Source organism: Panulirus ornatus, chromosome 24 (genome assembly GCF_036320965.1).
Source record: "Panulirus ornatus isolate Po-2019 chromosome 24, ASM3632096v1, whole genome shotgun sequence".
In the NCBI taxonomy this organism is placed as follows: Eukaryota; Metazoa; Arthropoda; class Malacostraca; order Decapoda; family Palinuridae; genus Panulirus; species Panulirus ornatus.
Window position 1 is genome coordinate 5746332 of NC_092247.1, and position 7877 is coordinate 5754208.

Below are 7877 nucleotides of genomic sequence, written 5' to 3' on the forward strand. Positions count from 1 at the left end.
CCCCAGATCTAGACCCCCCGTAAACACGAAGGTACGCCCCTCAGTATGATGACCTAACCTCTAGCCTAACCCTTAAGGTCAAGTCATATGCCAGCCTATCACAGTCAAGGATCGCACCGTCGTGCTTAAGGATCGCACGGTGCCGTACCCCAAGGGTCGCCCCCACCGTAACTTGGAAGGTCGCACCGTCGCGCTGGAAGGTCGTACCGTCGTGCCCATGGATGGCAACATTGTACTCCAAAGGTCAATTTCTTGCTCAAGACCAGTAGCCACCGGTTGATGAAACCAGTCCCCCAGGTGGCCAGGTTACTCACCTCCCTGACGTGCGAGAGATGATGGGTAAGTGACTGGCATGAAATCTCGACGGCTATTTACACGCCGGGCAAAAAAAAAAGAAAAAAAAAAAAAAAGAGGCGATTGAACTGGACCCCTTAAATATGAACAGCCCGTCTTCAGGCACGAACCATTTGTCCTTAAAGAATACCAGAGACGTACTCCCTCCTCCACCCTTACTGGAGACGGTAGATCCCTTTTACGTCTCGTAATCCAAGCCAAGGTCTCCGAGACGCTGTGTCTTTGAAGGAAATTCTCTGCCGCACGTTCACAACTATACATCCATGGATTAAGCGTATCTTTCTTGTCCAGTACGTTATCAGGGAGATAACAGGGGGTGGCGTGTCTCGCCGTCAGGGTACACTTGGGAGGGGAAGTCCCTTTTCCTTTGCCAAGGCCTTTAGGGCTGGGGTTAGGGAGTCCAGTGAGATAAGACCTCATGCCCAATGCAAAGGCGCATCGTGGTGTGTGTGTGTGTGTGTGTGTGTGTGTGTGTGTGTGTGTGTGTGTGTGTGTGTGTGTGTCTAACCCAAAGAGATCAGGAAGGGAAACAAAAGGCATTACAAATCCTATCTTATTCTATGCTCAGATATCCTCCAAGAGCCTATGTTGGATCTGTGGCCATCCAACTATGGGGTCACTCGGCTTCGTAGTGCGAGTCGAACGTCGACGTAAAACACTTTACATAACGTCGTCCTCAACAAAGGACGATCTCCAAATTATACATTCGTATCCCCCATGCTATAACCAATGGTTTCCAGGACTAATAGGACTTAAAATCTATATATATCTGTCTGAGTGTGATCATGACCGCACAGCCAGTAAAGTCACCTTGCTCGAAGCTGTATCACCCACCCGTCTGTTGACCAAAGGGAGTACACTCTCGCCGAAGAACTTTCTCGCTCGAAAGTAGCGCATCACTTCCCTGCTACTGGAGGTAGCGCAACTTTGGAGCTGCAACAGCTTATGGAAACGGTGTCCTGGAGTAACACCAGGGCCCTTGGATGAAAGATATCCTTTGGGCAGTTATGAATAACTATATATAACAGGATCTTTACATTACTTATTCATGCACATATCTACGCGTTTAAATTCCCATAAATCAAACTGGAAATCCATATATCACCAAATCTTACGATGTGTAATTATACCATCTCTCTAATAAATAATAACAATAATTAGTATAAAGACAATAACAATAACAATAAAAACATCATCAAACAAGGTCATTCCTTTACGGGAAAAAAAATGACGTGACTATCCCAAAAGTTTCTCCACTTCGGGACTTTTTTTTTCCCCCTTAAGATGCCTACAGGAACCTCATGCATGAACCCCCTATGATGAATGAGGAGAAAGGCTCCCTGACACCCTGAGCCAGGCGATGACATATGCGTACGGAGTCATGGGAACGACTCCAATGACTCGGAGGGGAAGAACTGGGCGGGCTGTGTGCGCGCACACACACACCCAGGTCTGTGCCGGTCGGTGGCAAGGCGGGTGGAAGGCCGAGGTTATGAAGGTGTACGTAGGTCACGAAGAGATAACGCTTCAGGGAGAGAGATAAGAAGAGCGTTATTCTGATAACCTCGACATCTCCAGAGTGTGCGTTATTTTCCACGTATATGTTTTCCAAACTATGGCTGCATCGCTCTTAACAACCCGTGAATCATGATTAACCACAGGTCAGTGGGGTGACAAGCCCGCGTATTCGTCTAAATAGAAAAAAGATAAGCAAGATAACATTTACAGTCAGTTAAGAAATTTAGATAACTTTCACAAGTCATGCGAATTATCAATATGTCATTCACCTAATGCCTGCTGTTCACTAAGTCGTACCCCCGGTCATTAATAGAGTTAATCAGGCCATCTCGTGGTGGGGTAATTAGTGAAGTTCATACATGGTACAGGTACGCTTCTTAACGGTAATTATTCCCTGGTCATCAAGATACCATTAACGAATCATTAAGGGAAAAAAGAAAAGAAGTCAAACTATTCAGGAACACACACACACACACACACACACACACCATTAAGATAACATCTTCACGGGTCATTATGATAACTTTGAAGATATCACGCTGTAGTTAAGTAACTCTTCGCCCTCCCAGTTCACATACGCCACGTCGTAACTCATCTATAAGTCATTCAGATATCAACGTTATAAAAACGTACTCGAAAGTTCACAAATGGAAGACTCAAGAGACCATTGCGATAACACTTTAAGATTACTACACTCACGTCATGGAAAGGTCGATAAAAAGTATCCACAGTGTAAAGATAACATTCTCAAGCCACTGAGATAGCGACAGTAGTGATCAATATAACGAACATCGTAACTTTCCTCAGGTCAAATTGGAACTGCAGTAAGTAGAACAAAAACTACGCCAAAAAATATCTAAGAGAAAGAAATCAAGTATATATATATATATATATATATATATATATATATATATATATATATATATATATATATATATATATATATATATATGTATATATATGAATAACTGTATATCAAACTCACCTGTTCAGTTGCTATAAGTCCCAATTGACAAATACTCTTCACTTGTGTGAGATATTCATACTTTGAGCTGCAATTTTCTCAAATGGTCAGTTTGGTAATGGAAACAGTCTAATAATCTGTCTTCTTATAGACTGGTCACTGAGCAGTAATTCGCAATTATATGTATGTATTTCAAGCAATTATATATACGTATCTGTATATATATCCTTGACACATGGATCACAGTGATGGCATTAGTCACATAAGGAGGAGTATGGGTTGGGGTGGTTATGGTGCTTGTGGGGGACGGACATATGCTGTGTAGCGCGACCTCTCTCGACCTTGTTGTACACTCGGTCCCCGCGCAGGTCACAGACCGGTACTGTTTACGTTGATGTCACGTGCTTTCAGGTTTATGGACCTGTAGTACGGGTCATGTAAGTGAAGACCCAGGTCACAGGGTGTGTGCAGGGGTTGTCATAATATTCATATGAGAGGTGGAGGTGAAGGAGGGTATTATATTGGACGCTTCGGTGTCTGTATGTTATCACACGCAGGCGAGGGCTGCTGGTGACACACCGCGGTTGAGAGGAAGCTGCAGTCACGTCCGCTTGCCGCCGCCTCCCAGCCCACACTGACACCCCCCGGACGGATACGGCGCGAGGTGCTGCTGCTGCTGCTGCCGTTCGTTCCTCCCTCCCTCCCTTCCTCCTCCTCCTCCCGCCGGTAGAGAGAGAGAGCCACTTCGGAACGCGATGCGCTCTTGTTAGTTGGTACCCACCGAGACGCGGCACCCTATGAGAACGGCTGCCTTTCAATCTGAAGGCCAAACGATGCCTCCTCCAGTCCTAACTCTTCGGACGCACAGCACCCAACAACTTTATCAACATCCCTCAAATAAGACGGTACGACCCTTGAGCACGATGACACGACCCTCGACTATGATGACCTATTAATTCATACCCAAGGGTCGTACCATCGTATTCAAAGGGCAAACAGATTAAAATGATGGTGTCATGTCGCATTCCGTAATGAACAGCACCACAAGCTTAACGATGGAATCGCTCGTTACTCACCGGTAGAACGAGGTGGTTCAGTCCTAGCTTGCCCACCTATGCAGTATAATTGTCCACACAGACGGTCTGCCCCTCACCCAATATCCCTGTGGCTATTTCGACCACAACGCCAGCACGCGCCAAGACAACAATGCTTCCAAGCCTCCCATTGTCTCGTGTGTGGAAACTATCAACAGGAGGATTAATTGTAATGGTGCCTTCCTTCCCTAGGACAACGAAGCTGTGGATTTCACCTCCCTCTTTCGTTCTTACCTCTTCTATAAGTTACCTTTAAAAGTCAGGTATATATATATATATTCCTAGCATGCAAATCCAAGCAACTCAATACCTCAAAAGCTTATAGGATTGAGACCTCAAGATGGGGTATCTAATCAGTTCACCTCAAGATGGGGGTACCTAATCAGTTCACCTCAAGATAGGGGTACGTAATCAGTTCATCTCAAGATGGGGTACCTAATCAGTTCACCTCATGATGGGGTACCTAATCAGTTCACCTCAAGATAGGGGTACGTAATCAGTTCACCTCATGATGGGGTACGTAATCAGTTCATCTCAAGATGGGGTACCTAATCAGTTCACCTCATGATGGGGTACCTAATCAGTTCACCTCAAGATAGGGGTACGTAATCAGTTCACCTCATGATGGGGTACGTAATCAGTTCATCTCAAGATGGGGTACGTGATCAGTTCACCTCATGATGGGGTACCTAATCAGTTCACCTCATGATGGGGTATCTAATCAGTTCACCTCATGATGGGGTACCTAATCAGTTCATCTCAAGATGGGATACGTAATCGGTTCGTCTCAAGATGGGGTACGTAAACAGTTCATCTCAAGATGGGGTACGTAAACAGTTCATCTCAAGATGGGGTAGCTAAACAGTTCATCTCAAGATGGGGTAGCTAAACAGTTCGTCACCTCAAGACGGGGTACAAATGGAGTAAGTGCGAAGTTCCGATCATGTATTGAGTTATGGCCTTAACAAAGAACGTGTTCACGGACCAGACAGACAGACGTACGCACGGGGGGGGGGGGGGGGGGGGACAATATGATGTGCAGCAGAGACCATGCGAACCCTAAAGGACATGAAAACCACTTGAAACATCCGTGACGGATGCTTAATGAGAGAGAGAGAGAGTAGGGCAACCAAATTATGCAGTTTATCAACCACTGAATATAATTTCTGTACAACATTATCAAGCATTCTGCCAAGTCGCTTTCTTTTCCACTAGCCGACCTGTGGACATCAGTTTGGTGCCCCGGCTGTTGTTCTTCAAACACAGGTAAACTCTTTAGTGTCGTAAGGAAGTGTGGATTTTGTATCATAAACCAGAAAGTGCAAATACTGAAGACAAATATCACACGTCACCCGCTGGTCTGAGTGTAATACACCTGCGTTGCTCTATGCCCAAAAGGAAAAGCTGGAGTCGATGATAAACTGGATAACAATATGTTTGGGAATATGCCCTTCCGTACACCGAACCCACCAGATCAATGAAATCGCTTGTGCCTGCCGTACACGACCCGAAGCCTGGCGTCATGTAAGCCGTTCTGAGAGAATCACAAATACCCCGATCGTCGTCCGCATCTTTCTCATCGGGGGGGACACCATCTCCCATCACCGTGTACACTGTTCGTAGCGAGAGCCACAACCTCACATCGTCGTCAACACCGTTCTGAGAGAAAGTCAAGGCCTTCTATCGCCGACTTCACACAGTCGTTTACCAATCCTCCATCGCACATGAAGGGATGGTTAGAACCGCTAAACTATGCTCAAGTAGTTATAGTTAAGGGCCTTCGAATAGCGTTCTACCCACGAAGAACGATTAAATGTTTGAATGTTCACAATAAGTCCAGATTTACGATAGACTACGTCGCCCAGTTAAGACTTCGAATGTCGTTATACCAGCGACATCAAATCGGGACGCTGATGTCGCTAACATACCAATATTCAACTGTGCTGGGGTTATATAGAGTATATATACATCTGCATTTTTCTGTGACTAAAACATTCACTTGGTCATTCTTCGAGTGGCTAGCGCACGCTATCTCCATGACATAAACCGCTCCATAACCTTACGCTAACTAGCTGCCTGACTCGCGGCTCGCCCGCCACCACGTCATAATAACAAGTACAGCAAGATGAATAGAATGACCAGCAGCCGAGAACGAACATGTCACCATGGGCGACGGAGGAGGGGGTCGCTCGGAGAAAAGCACGAAATCACTCATATATATGTGTATATATATATATATATATATATATATATATATATATATATATACACATATATTACTGGAATCCGCTTGCTTGAGGTTACGGTGAGAATGAAAACTCACTGCGGCAAGGCTGCAGCATCGTCATTTGACGACTCAGATTAGTCTCGCTCAGAAATTCTCGCTTCATAGGTGCTCACCCTGTCCCTGCAACCGATTGTAGCGCAGCCTCGGGAGCTGCAAAAGCCCTAGGAAAATATAATGTCGTGGATAACAGCAAGATCCTTTTACAAAGAGCTCCTGGGGTATTTATAAATACATATATAAATATATATGTATATCCCTCCTCGCTTGGCTCCTTTACCTGTTCCTACTTTTTAGATAAAGATATAATACGGGAGGGAAGGAAGCCATCCTTTCAAGCTACAGTCCTTCGTTGTCTTTCACGACACGATGATGATCAGTGGACGACATTCGTTCCTCCTATATCCCCCTGGGATGCTTCCTTTCTCCAAACTAAATATCTCGCATATCTCGCCTAATTCCGCAAGTGTTGAAGCACAGAAGAATGGGCCACCGGCCCAATCTAACAGCCGCAACCCCCCACCCCCTCTCAAAACCACACAGGAGCGTCAACCGAACAATACGATCAGCATATTGTTAGAGCGAGGCTTGGCGAGGCAACTTATTACGCAGCGATTCATTGCATATTTCTCGTCAAAGGGCAAATATATCAAATTCAAGTGCATCATATACTAACTAAATTGTACAATATATTAACTAACGGCAACTCAGCCTCCATACCCGATACATACACACACACACACAGCGTTACAAAACATTTCCAGATATGTCTCGCTTCTCTTCATAAATCACAGTTTTACCATAAAATTCGTTGGAGCAGTAACCGCTAAACGTCAAAATAGAGCGGGGGTTCTGTTATCATCAGCGGAGCTCTTAATCTTGACAGAAGGAAAACCACAACCGCCACTCACATCCATGACCGCTGTTCAGTATCCCCGCTATCATACCAGCCACTAATATCAGTATCCTTGGTTGTACGAGAGCCGTCACGACCTAAATTACCACTTCAGCAAAGACATTACAAAGCAAAATCCTTTTCTCGGGTTTGTTCATATTTTACTCAGGCATAAATTCGTGCCCTTCACTGGAGCATCTTTCTTCCCTCCATGTAAACACTGCTCGAATGTGTGGAAAGAAGAGAGCAGTAAGGTAGGAGATGCGCCCATGATCCGCCTCCTTCCACAAATAATGGAACCTGAAGTCGTTCTCCTGATCAATAACCCGACTAGATTCTCGAAGCCTAACGATCATCGTCTCTCTCTCCCTTACCACCCCTTGCTTCGATGACCAGGGTAACAACGATACTACGCCCCGTTTTCCCTCCACTCTCCCATCAGCTCCAGCGAGCCGTAACACACCCCTAAACTCTCCCTCGACAGACCGTAGTGGTCAGGCTCATGATCTTCGCAGACCCGCATGCATCCTCTCACCAATAGGTGTGAGGGTGACATCTAGCTTTGATAGAGTAACTTGCACTGCAGTTTCAAGTGGGTAACAAGTACAGCTCTAAGAATGTACCTCTGCAGCAGAAACGAGTTGTGGGGAGTGCGATTAATTACTAGTGGGCAGACTGAGCAACATGATGCTGATAATTGCTTTGAGAAAACTGATCCCAAGGCTAAGAATGAGGTGACATTTTGTGTGTGCTTATGAGCTGACTTTT

The 7877-nt window shown here is 45.4% G+C and overlaps 1 protein-coding gene across 1 annotated transcript in view; it reads right to left on the minus strand.

The window, feature by feature from the left end:
• Cen (cerebellar degeneration-related protein 2-like) overlaps nucleotides 1-3476 on the minus strand; it is a 264778-nt gene extending 261302 nt beyond the window's left edge. Inside the window, exon 1 of the mRNA XM_071677030.1 lies at nucleotides 2858-3476. The gene's annotated coding sequence lies outside the window, so the exon portion shown is untranslated. The remainder of the gene's footprint in view (nucleotides 1-2857) is intronic.
• Between the last annotated feature and the right edge of the window lie 4401 nt (nucleotides 3477-7877).